This window comes from Macrobrachium rosenbergii, chromosome 16 (assembly GCF_040412425.1).
Source record: "Macrobrachium rosenbergii isolate ZJJX-2024 chromosome 16, ASM4041242v1, whole genome shotgun sequence".
Classification (NCBI taxonomy): Eukaryota; Metazoa; Arthropoda; class Malacostraca; order Decapoda; family Palaemonidae; genus Macrobrachium; species Macrobrachium rosenbergii.
In genome coordinates this window covers 38,158,762-38,171,261 of record NC_089756.1, presented here as the reverse complement: position 1 = coordinate 38,171,261, position 12,500 = coordinate 38,158,762, and the positions used below count along the sequence as shown (strand labels likewise).

General features: G+C 30.5%; 1 long non-coding RNA gene across 1 annotated transcript in view; it reads right to left on the bottom strand.

Annotated features, from left to right (window-relative positions):
• Positions 1-12,500, bottom strand: part of LOC136847029 (uncharacterized) — a 247,940-nt gene that overhangs the window by 47,926 nt on the left and 187,514 nt on the right. The window contains exon 3 of the long non-coding RNA XR_010855589.1: positions 4,005-4,077. This is a non-coding gene — a long non-coding RNA (uncharacterized lncRNA). The remainder of the gene's footprint in view (positions 1-4,004; positions 4,078-12,500) is intronic.

Here is a 12,500-nt window from a genome sequence, read left to right as displayed (position 1 = left end):
GGGCCTAGCAGAGTGCTATCCGAGAACTCTACCGACTCGTCCTTCGAGGAACTTATTCACAGCTTTAAAACATGCATTATGGTACATGACAGCCGATCTCACATCAGTTGTTAACCTTTAAAATATTACAAAAATTGAACGAAAGACATCTGCCCACGCATCGTGATAATCAAGTATTTACGTTAATGATAATAAGTTATTTATGTTAATGATGGTGAATTGAACTGAATATAGAATTTAGGTCAAAGGCCAAGCGCTCGGACCTATGAGGTCATTCAGCGCTGAAACGGAAATTGACAGCGGAAAGGTTTGAAAGGTGTAACAGGAGGAAAACCTCAAAGCAGTTGCACTATGAACCAATTGTTAGAAGAGGGTGGAAAGTAGGATGGAAGAAAGAGAATATGAAAGGAAGTACAGTAAACGGAACAAAATGTGTTGTAGCTAGTGCCAAAAGCACGCTGCACAGAACCTCAAGTAATGCCTACAGTGCACCGCGTGAGGTTCACTAACTGCACTACCCCAACGGGTCTAAGTCTTCATATTTTGAAAATCCCTCCCGCTACGAAAATAAAATCCCAACTATCAGAGCCCTATCAGCATCATCATAATAAATCCCCTAGTGTCGTAATAATCCCTGTTACGATAGGGAAAATCCCTGTTATGATAGGGAAAGAATTAGGATATCCCTTTCAAATGAACGCCATATTATTTGGACGCTTGAATTTCAAGTTAATGCCCCTGTGGGCTTGTTCTATATGTGAACAGGGGTTTATTTTCTGAATAATAATAATAATAATAATAATAATAATAATAATAATAATAATAATAATAATAATAATATAAGCAAACAGTTGTAACCAAGGTAAATTAAAAAGTTGAAACGACGAAAGAAATTGCGTAGAGAGAAAATTCAGTTATGAGAAAATTTATTTTAAAGAGCCACCTACAAAAAGTCGATGGAAATCAAAGGTCAGAGAATAGGTATTCAGAACCCACCTCTCGAGCGATTATGGAAACACGGGGGACGTCAGCGACTTCAGGATTTTAGAAGTGAATGGAATACATGATCAGTTTTACCAAAGTCGTGTTTATGAGAGCTGATTCTAAAGGAACACTATATCTCTTAAGGATATATACTGGAGAACATAGGTAGATCTAGTAACCCTTTTTTCCACAAAAAACTAATTAATAGCATTTAAAAGTTTTGGGTGATTTCTTCTGATGCTTGTACTTTCTCTCTCTCTCTCTCTCTCTCTCCCTCTCTCTCTCTCTCTCTCTCTCTTTGAACTTCACCGGGAAAGGATTACAATATTCTCTCAAGACTATTGGTAATTTCTTGTTTGCTTAACGTTATACTTCTCTCACTCTCTCTCTCTCTCTCTCTCTCTCTCTCTCTCTATCATAACACACACATATATATATATAACTGCATGTATGTATGTATATGTATAAATATAATATATATATATATATATATATATATATATATATATATATATATATATATATATATATATATATATATATATATTTGGAAGGAACATATTGAAAAATGAAAGACATATATATATATATATATATATATATATATATATATATATATATATATATATATATATATATATATTATATATGTATATATACTAAGAAGGAATAGATCATTTCAAAGTGCAAGAAGGTAACTAGTTTTAACGAAAGTAAATTAAAAACCTTAACATAAGTACAAAATTAACAAAAACACACAAGTCATTAACGGTGCATGCAGACTTCGACTTTGGACTAGGTAAAGATTAATATTTTACATTATATATACGTAAATATATACATACATATATATATATATACAGTATATATACGTATATATATTATATATACAAATACACCCCAGAAAAAAGAAGGATAGAATAACACCGCCAACACCAATGTTACACAAGGATAAATGTGTGTAGGACAATAGGGAGGCGTCGCCCCAAATCCTAAATCCTTTCGTGTTATTGGAAGGGATAATGGAGGGGAAAATCACACCCCCTCCCTCCCCCCCTCCCCATGGTGAAAATCCCCTTTCCCCTGTAATCCCCGGAGACAGCTCCCCACCCCCCACCACCCTTCCCCTCCATTTCCCCCCAACTCCTTACTCCCTTTTGTCCAGAAGGTGGGGGGGGGGCATTCAAGACCCTGAATTACAGACTCCAGACTCTGGAATCACTGAGCTACATTAACGAATTTTGTTATAATTATTATTATTATTATTATTATTCCATTAACGACTTACTTAACAGAATTTTATTATTACTAATATTTTCATTATTATTATCATTCAATTAACGAGTTATTTACATAAAAGAACTTTATTATTATTATTATTATTATTATTATTACTACTATCATCATCATCATCATCCTCATTATTATTCAATTATATTATTATTATTCAATTAAAAAATTATTCAACATGAAAAAATTTTATTATTATTATTATTATTATTATTACTATTATCATTCAATTAACGAGTTATTTAACATGGAAGAATTTTATTATCGTTTTTATTATTGTTAATTAATTAACGAGTTACTCAACATACAAGAATTTTATTATTATTATTATTATTATTATTATTATTATTATTATTATAATAATTATTAATTAATAATAATTAATAATAATAATAATTATTATTATTATTATTATTATTATTATTATTATTATTATTATTATTATTATTATTATTATTATTGTGGATGAGATAAGCGTAGATGTTTTGAAATTCGACAGATGAAGAATTCTGAATAACGAGTAAAGTGACGTGGATGGGCGAAGCTGAACGAGCAACATCGAACAATGAATGTTGAATGGACTGGAAATCTTATAATTAATTTTCCTATATGCTTATACAGGCACGCGCATATATATATTCATTGTATATATGTGTATAATTAAGTTCCTGGTAGTCAGTTGACTGGTGAGGTGATTCGCAAGAAATGTGGATAGCATGCATGGGGCTAGCAACCTCATCTCCTAAAGACTTGCAGAGATACGATAAATTTATATCTTTTGTAGACATACCATCAACATATATATATATATATATATATATATATATATATATATATATATATATATATATATATATATATGTACACATTTATATATGTACATATATATATATATATATATATATATATATATATATATATATTATATATATATATCATATATATTACACATATACACACACGAGTGTCTATATCTATAAAAAAAATCAATAAATCTATATTGAACATTTCAATCTTGGCTAGCAATCACAATTTTGGCTCTTAATCATTAAAGAGCTCCAAACCACTGGAATCGCCCGAGAGGAAGCTTGACCTATTTCTTCCATCCTAGGGTACTTGACAGCACTGACCTGACCATCCCATTGACCTGTGACCCTAAAAATTTGGAATTCCAAGGACGAATTGGCATAAGCTGCTTTTAAAGATGTGTGGGAAAGTTCCTTTGAGGACGAGATAAAAAAATATATTTCTTTATACATACATACATATGTATATATAAACACACATACAGTATATATATACATATATATATATATATATATATATATATATATATATATATATATATATATATATTACACACACATACAGTATGTATATATAAATTTATGGCTCGCATCAGGATCAGAACCCAGGGCTCTCAAATGAAAGGCAATGGTGCTAACAACTGACCTATGCAGGTCAGGTCATAAAAGAAGTTGGAACCTAAGTACATCTGCGCTTGGAGCTTTGCCTGGGGAGGCTACACACCTTGAGTACCAGCAGCGAGTTTTACCCAACTTCCCGACCCACCAGTAACCCAACTGATACTTCTATTATACAAATGATCGTGTACTGATTACCCAACTTCCCGACCCACTAGTGACTCAACTGATACTTTTATTATATACACATGTTACTGTGTGTTGATTATTTTAATGAATGACAAAGTATGTAGTATGTGTACTCACCAAGTATGGCTGGATGAGGAGAAGTATCCAACGTGAGTAACTGTTGAACTCTAACGAATGTAGTGAAACATATCTGAAAAAATTATGAAAAAGGAAATATTATTATGAATATATTAGAAGAAGTGATGAATTCTCATGACTCCTATCAATGTGGTGAGTAAAGATGAAAGAAGATGAATGCTGAATATTAAAAACTGATGAACGCTAATGAATACAGTGGAGGAAGTTTAAAAAGGAATATGAAACAGATATTAATTTTGAATATGTCAGATGAAGACTGAATAACTATTTAGAAAATGAATGTGATTGGATAACTTTTTGGGAAATGAATGAGATTGAATAACTATTTAGGAAATGAATGAGATTGAATAACTATTTAGGAAATGAATGAGACTGAATAACTATTTAGGAAATGAATGAGACTGAATAACTATTAAGGAAATGAATGAGATTGAATAACTATTTAGGAATGAATGAGATTGAATAACTATTTAGGAAATGAATGAGACTGAATAACTAAAGGAAATGAATGAGACTGAATAACTATTTAGGAAATCTAGGAAATCAATAAGACAATAACTATTTAGGAAATGAATAAGATTGAATAAATATTTAGGAAATGATTGAGATTGAATAACTACTTAGGAAATGAATGAGATTGAATAACTATTTAGGAAATGAATGAGATTGAATAACTATTTAGGAAATGAGTAAGATCGAATAACTATTTAGGAAGTGAATGAGATTGAACAACTATTTAGAAAATGAATAAGACTGAATAACTACTTAGAAATGAATACAATTGAATAATTTTTTAGGAAATGAATAAGATTGAATAACTATTCAGGAAATGAATAAGATTGAATAACTACTTAGGAAATGAATAAGATTGAATAACTATTTAGGAAACGAATAAGATTAAATAACTATCTAGGAAATGAATGAGATTGAATAACTATTCAGGAAATGAATGAAAGATGTAAGTTTAAGAGAAAAAAAAAACTGATGAATGGCGTTGGAGATGATGAATGCTGATGAGAAACCTATTCCACCCTGACCTGAAAATTGAGGCTGGTATTACAAAATTTAATTTGACACTGAAATTGATGGAATTAAGAATTGAACAACCTAAGAATAAAAGTTTGGTTTTTTTGGTGGCGTTTGTATCGATACAGTTCTCTAAATGTGAATGACTGTTTTATTATTTTATTATTATTATTATTATTATTATTATTATTGTTATTATTATTATTTTTTATTACTCATTTTTTTGACTATCAGAGTCATCCCTTTCGACTGGGTGGTTTTTATAGTGTGGGGTTGCGGGTTGCAACCTGCCTCCTTAGCCCATCACTTTTCTCACTGTGTGCGCTGTTTCATATTTTGAGTCCTGGAGCTACTTCGAAGTTTTCCAGGTTCCTTTCCAGGGATCTTGGAATCAGCCTAGTGTTCCTATGATTATGGGTACAGTTCTATTCTTCTTATTTCGATTTTCAGACTTGAAAATTATTATATAAACCCATATCCTTCCTATTTCTATTTCTCTTGATACTTATTATTATTATTATTATTATTATTATTATTATTATTATTATTATTATTATTATTATTATTATTATTATTATTATTATTATTATTGTCATGAGAAAAGAATGCCTGGGAATGAATTAATCACATTGAGTCTTCTCAATTTTTCTCATGACTCAGCGTGCATGCTAATATTGGTCAGCAACAGGCCAAGACATGTTTTGGCAAAGAGAATAGGTTTATACTTCATTTCCTATTTAAAGTATTAATTTTTATTATTCACTAGTAGAGAGAATAAAATGCTATTAAACGCTGTTAATATTTCTCTTCTTCTTATTATTAGTTGCTGACCAATGTTACCATTCTTATTATCATTAATTAATTATTATTATCATTATTAGCAAGACATTATTGAGTATTATTATTATTATTATTATTATTATTATTATTATTATTATTATTATTAATATTATTATTACTATTATTATTATTATTATTATTCTTTTTTTTATTATTATTATTATTATTATTATTATTATTATTATTTTAAAGTCAAGATAAATAAAATGCTTTTGTAATGCTTTACGGATTTATACAGAATCTACTACAGGTTAATTCATCAAATCTGTTGGCTAAACTTTATTTATAAAGTTAAAGCTTTTTATATACCATGAATGAACTTACAGTCCCTAAGAAAAATAATTATATTAAAATGTAAAAACAGAATACTGAATAAGACACTCTGACAACTCGTGTCTTAATCTATCTGCTCTATAAGCACAAAATGGTGCCATGTGTAAATTTAATATCAAATTAGAAAAGATAAACTAGTTTCGCCTGATTTTAAGAAAAGCGAAAAAATCGTAATAAGAACACTGAAATTATTTAAGTAGAAAAGTGAAGAAACTATTTACTCAATCAACATATAATGGTGACATTATAACTATTATTAATTGATAAGTTAGAACAGGTAACCTGGCATTTCGTCCAGTTACGAAAAGTGTGAAAAAAAATCGAAATGAAAATATAAAAGTGATTTAAGTAATAAAAAATAAATAAATTGCTAGCCTTTACATAAAAAGTTGTTCATTAAAATCGGAATAAAAATATTAAAATATAAAAATTATTTAAGTAATAAAAATAAATAAATTTCAAGCCCCTAAAAAATAATTGTTCATTAAAATCGAAATGAAAATATTCAAATATTGAAATGATTTAAGTAACAAAAATAAATTATTAGCATCTAAAAAAGTTATCAACTAAAATCGAAACAAAAACAGTAAAATATTAAAATTATTTAAGTAAAAAATAAGTAAATTACTGGCCCCCCAAAAACACTGTTTATTAAAATCGAAATAAAAATATTATAATTATTTAAGTAAAAAAATTACTAGCCCTAAAATAACGCTGTTCATTAAAATCAAGATAAAAATATTAAAATAAAATGATTTACGTAAAAAATTAGAAAGTTGTTATTAAAATCGAAATAAAATTATCAAAATGATTTAAGTAAAAAAAATTACTAGCCCTAAAAAAAGTTGTTCATTAAAATCGAAATAAAAATGTTAAGATATTAAAATGATTTAAGTAAAAAAATGTCAATTACTGGGCCCCTAAAAAAATTTGTTTAATAAAATCGAAATACAATTATTAAAATGATTTAAGTAAAAAAAAAATTACTAGCCCGGAAAAATTTGTCCATTAAAATCGAAACAAAAATATTAAAATATTAAAATGATTTAAGTAAAAAAAAGTAAGTAAATTACTGGCCCCCTAAAAAAAGTTGCTAATAAATCGAAATAAAAATATTAAAATGATTTATGTAAAAAAAAATAAATTACTAGCCCCCAAAAAATGTTGTTCATTAAAATCGAAATAAAAATACTAAAATATTAAAACGATTTAAGTAAAAAATAAGTCAATTATTGGCCCCCTAAAAAAGTTGTTTATCAAAATCTAAATAAAATTTTTAAAACGATTTAAGTAAAAAAAAAAATAAATTACTAGCCCCTAAAAAAGATATTCATTAAAATCAGAATAAAAATATTTAAAATTATTTAATTAATAAAAATAAATACATTACTAGCCCTTAGAAAAAGTTCTCCATTAAATTCGAAATAAAAATATTCGAAATAAAAATATTAACATATTGAAATGATATAAGTAAAAAAAATTTAAAAAATAAATAAATTACTGGCACCTCCTAAAAAAAAATGTTCATACGCTTTCATGCCAACTTGTTGCGCCTCGTCCGCAAATTGGAAGCTTTCCGATAGAACGAAGCTCAACGCTTCTGAGCGAAACTTTTCGAGAAGACTTACTTAGTGGCACTTTTAACATGGAAGAGTGGAAGAAGACCTCTTCCGTCTTCGGGACTTATACTTATTTCTTAAAAGGAATCCTTTTTTTTTTTTTTTGGTTTGGATGATTTCTTTTATCGGTGGCTTTTGGATTTTTTCATTTTTTATCGTGGTGGCTTCGTGTAAATTTTATACTTACACCTTGATTTAACTGGTAGATCTTAATTTCCGTTCTTATTTTAAATCTTAATTTACTTGAGGAAATCTTAATTTACTTAAGCAATCCTCGTTTATTTAAGGAAATATCTTCTTAAGGAACTCTTTTTACCTAAGAAAATCTTAATTCACTTAAGGAAATTTTAATTTACTTAAAGAAATCTTAATTTAGTTAAGGAAATTTTAATTTACTTAAGGCGTCTTAACTTACTTAAGGAGATCTTAATTTACTTAAGGAGATCTTAATTTACTTAAATAAATCTTAGTTCACTTAAACAAATGTTAATTTACTTAGGCAAGCCTCGTTTATTTAATGAAATTTTATTTTCTTAAGGAAATCTTAATTTACTTAATGAAGTCTTACTCTTACCTTCAGGAAATTTTAATTGACTCAAGTCAATCTTAATTTACTTACGGAAATTTTCACTTACTGAAGGAAATTTTAATTTAAGGAATCTTAATTTACTTAAGAGAATCTTAATTTACTTAAAGAAATTTTTATTTACTTAGTAAATCTTAATTTACTTAAGGAAATCTTATTTTACTTACGGAAATTTGTTTAAAGAAATCTAATTTTCTTCAGGAAATATCAATCAATAAGGCAAATCTTATTCTACCAGGGGGAAATCTTAATTTAATTAAGGAAATCTTAATTTCCATGTTTACTTAATGCGTCTAAATCTTAATTCCGGCAAGTTTCGACGGAAACCACTCCGGTATTAGTCGAGAATTCACAGAATTTTTCCTAGAATTTATAGGACAACAATATCTCAAAACCATCCCTAGGAAACAAGTCAAATTTCATCGATTTCTGAAAAGATTGGCAGTTATTTAATGAAAAATACCGACTGTTAACTTCAAGTTCGTTCTCCTGCCGGAGATAAATGAGGAAGTGTGAACAATGAGGAATTTATAATGAGGAATTAAACTCCTGATAACTCTCCAGAAATCTGAGGATTTGTTGAGGAATGTGAAAGCAGGGTTTAAGTCGATCGAACGCATATTGAAAAACACCTTAACATCATAGTGTCTGAATTGAATTGAATATAGAATTTAAGCCAAAGACCAACCGCTGGGACCTATGAGGTCATTCAACGCAGAAACGGAAATTGACAGTAAAAGGTTTGAAAGGTGTAACTGGAGGAAAACCTCGCAGTTGCACTATGAATCAATAGTTAGAAGAGTGGAAAGGAAGACGGAGGAGAATATGAAAGGAGGTACAGTGAAAGGAACGAAAGGGGTTGCAGCTAGGGGCCAAAGGGACGCTGCAAAGAACGTTAAGTAATGCCTACAGTGCACCGCATGAGGTGCAGTGAAGGCACTAACCTCCTGCGGGGAATATCACAATGTTGCTCAGAGAAAATACCACGTGAATCAAATATTCATCCATTATCATAACATATCTTAAAATGTCTGATGATAATAATTCTCTGATTTGTCAGATTTATGTAATGTGCCAATTTGCATTATCAAATTTTCTTAGGTGACTATTTTTTTTTTTAAAGTTTAAACGCACAAGTTCTTAGTTAAGTTACATCTGATATTCGATATTAGTTACCCCTGTATAGTTTTTACCAGAATGGCAATTTTTCCTCACAAACATTGTCTCTAAAGCTGCCTCCTATTATCGTCCAGAAGGATTTAGTCGGCCATTTTGTGGTTAGTTTCAGAGGTTTTGCAGAATTAAAGTAGAGAATATTTAGTATATATATAGGGCGCAGAATATATATATATATATATATATATATATATATATATATATATATATATATATATATATATAAACATATATTATGTGTATTTATATTTACATATATAAATTTCTGACTCACATAGGGATCAGCCCAGGTCTCTCGAATGAAAGGTAAACTGAACCACCAACTGAACCACACTGGAATTTCATGAGCTCTCTCTCTCTCTCTCTCTCTCTCTCTCTCTCTCTCTCTCTCTCTCTCTCTCTCTATATATATATATATATATATATATATATATATATATATATAGTATATCATATAGGTCTCTCATATATAAATATATGCCTGTTAATGGGCCAGTTGGCAGATAAAAGCCTTTCATTTGAGAGACCTGGGTTCACGAATCCTGATGTGAGTCATAATTTAATATATGTAAATATAAATACATACAATATATGTTTATATGTGGTAAATATAATATATTATATATATATATATATATATATATATAATATATATATGTATATATATATATATATATATATATATATATATATATATATATATATATATATATTTATATATATATATGTATATATATAAATATATATATACATGTATATATATACATATGTATATATATATGAATATATATACATAAAACGTATACGTATGAATAAGTGACTACTCCTACTAGTGAGCTTACGCGCCAACAACAATCGATGACAAAAAGGCTAAAGGAGCGGCCGAACGGCATGCAATAAAAGAGGGCCGAGGTACAAAAGGGCTTTTCCCTCCCCTCCTCCTCCTCCTCCTTCTTCCCCTCCCTCCCCCCCTTCCCCCTTGCTCACCAATCAACAAATATGGCATATCAACGCTGCCTCAAAATACCTGAGGCGAAAATATCTCTAAAATTCCAAAATGAAATTTCCCGCCATCGACCTGCAAGATGCTGGGCGTGTGTGTGTGTGTGTGTGTGTGAGAGAGAGGAGGCTTATAGTCTTGTGGAGAGAGAGAGAGAGAGAGAGAGAGAGAGAGAGAGAGAGAGAGAGAGAGAGAGAGAGAGAGAGGTTTAAAGTAGTTAAAGAATTGTAACGATAAATAATGTACAGAGAGAGAGAGGGGGGGAGGCTTAAAGCAGTAGAAGAAATGTAACGATAAACAACGTACAGAGAGAGAGAGAGAGAGAGAGAGAGAGAGAGAGAGAGAGAGAGAGAGAGAGAGAGAGAGAGAGAGAAACTCACTGATTTAGTATGGAAGACAGTTATATTATAGGTAGACAGAGTTGACTTGTTATGGACAGAGAGATTGTGACTATGATATAGGTTACAGGGAGACTTGTTATGGACGAGAGAGAGAGAGAGAGAGAGAGAGAGAGAGAGAGAGAGAGAGAGAGAGAGAGAGATTGACTTATGGGAGGAGATAGATACATAGACATATAGATGGATAGATAAGAGAGCGAAAAAGGAAAAGATTTGACTCTATGGAAGAAGAGAGAGAATAGAGAGAGAGATAGAGAGAGAGAGAGAGACAGAGAGAGAGAGAGAGACTTGTTATGGAAAAGAGATAGATAAGTAGACAGACAGATAGATGAGAGAGAGTAAAAGAGAGAGAGAAAGACTGACTCTATGAGAGAGAGAGAGAAGAGAGAAAGAAGAGAGAGAGAGAGAGAGAGGGAAGAAAAAAAAAAACAGCAATCAGGTGCACCTTGGTAATATCCAAGATCATGATAGATTGGTTTCCTAATCATGCTTAGGGCTCCGAGATGAGTCCGTGGGATGAGCCGAGCAGCAGATGCCCCTGAGAAACCCTCTTTCCAAAAACACCATCCACACCTTGGCACCAAATTACATCTCGTCGGGTGAATCAAACACGCGAGGAACTTGCTCGCGACGGCGGTGGTGAATTCCAGTTGGAGAAAAGGAGTAGTGTTTGACCTAGAATGCTTTGCAGAGTTCAGATTAACGAGGTTCCCCAGGCATTAGAGGGTATTTCCCCTTATCATAAGGGGAAATAAGAGTAGACGTCACCAATTCATGTGGCGCGGTTGCCAGAGGTCGCTTGTTTGAGCTCGGTGAGAGAGAGAGAGAGAGAGAGAGAAAGGCTTAAAGCAGTTGAAGAAATGTAACGATAAATAATGTACTGAGAGAGAGAGAGAGAGAGAGAGAGAGAGAGAGAGAGAGAGAGAGAGAGAGAGAGAGAGAGAGAGAGAGAGACTTCGTATTGAAAAAGAGATAGATAAAAACAGAGAGAGAGAGAGAGAGAGAGAGAGAGAGAGAGAGAGAGAGAGAGATTGTGTACGTATATCCCTTCTGGCATGATCGATGCATAATATAGTGCATAATATATTGTAAAGCTTAGTGTGAAACAGCGGAAATAAAGTCTAATTCATCTGCCTTCTGGCGAGGTCAAAGTATAGTTTATTGTGAAATTGTGAAAATAAAACCTAAGCGATTTATTTCTACCAAAATAGACCTAAGGGATTTACAAGACCCTTTTCAAAAACAAAAAACCCGAAAACAAATTTTCGTTTCAAGCCGAATCCCGTACATCTGATTGATGAAAGACCTCGAATAAACAATATTTTATATATTACTTAAAGTTAAAGTCCTCCTTGGGCCCCTGTAGGCTCATAGGGCAGGCGCTGATCTCCTGTTTTAGGGCTCAGGGATATATACATACAATCTTGTTATCTTGTTATATATATATATATATATATATATATATATATATATATATATATATATATATATATATAT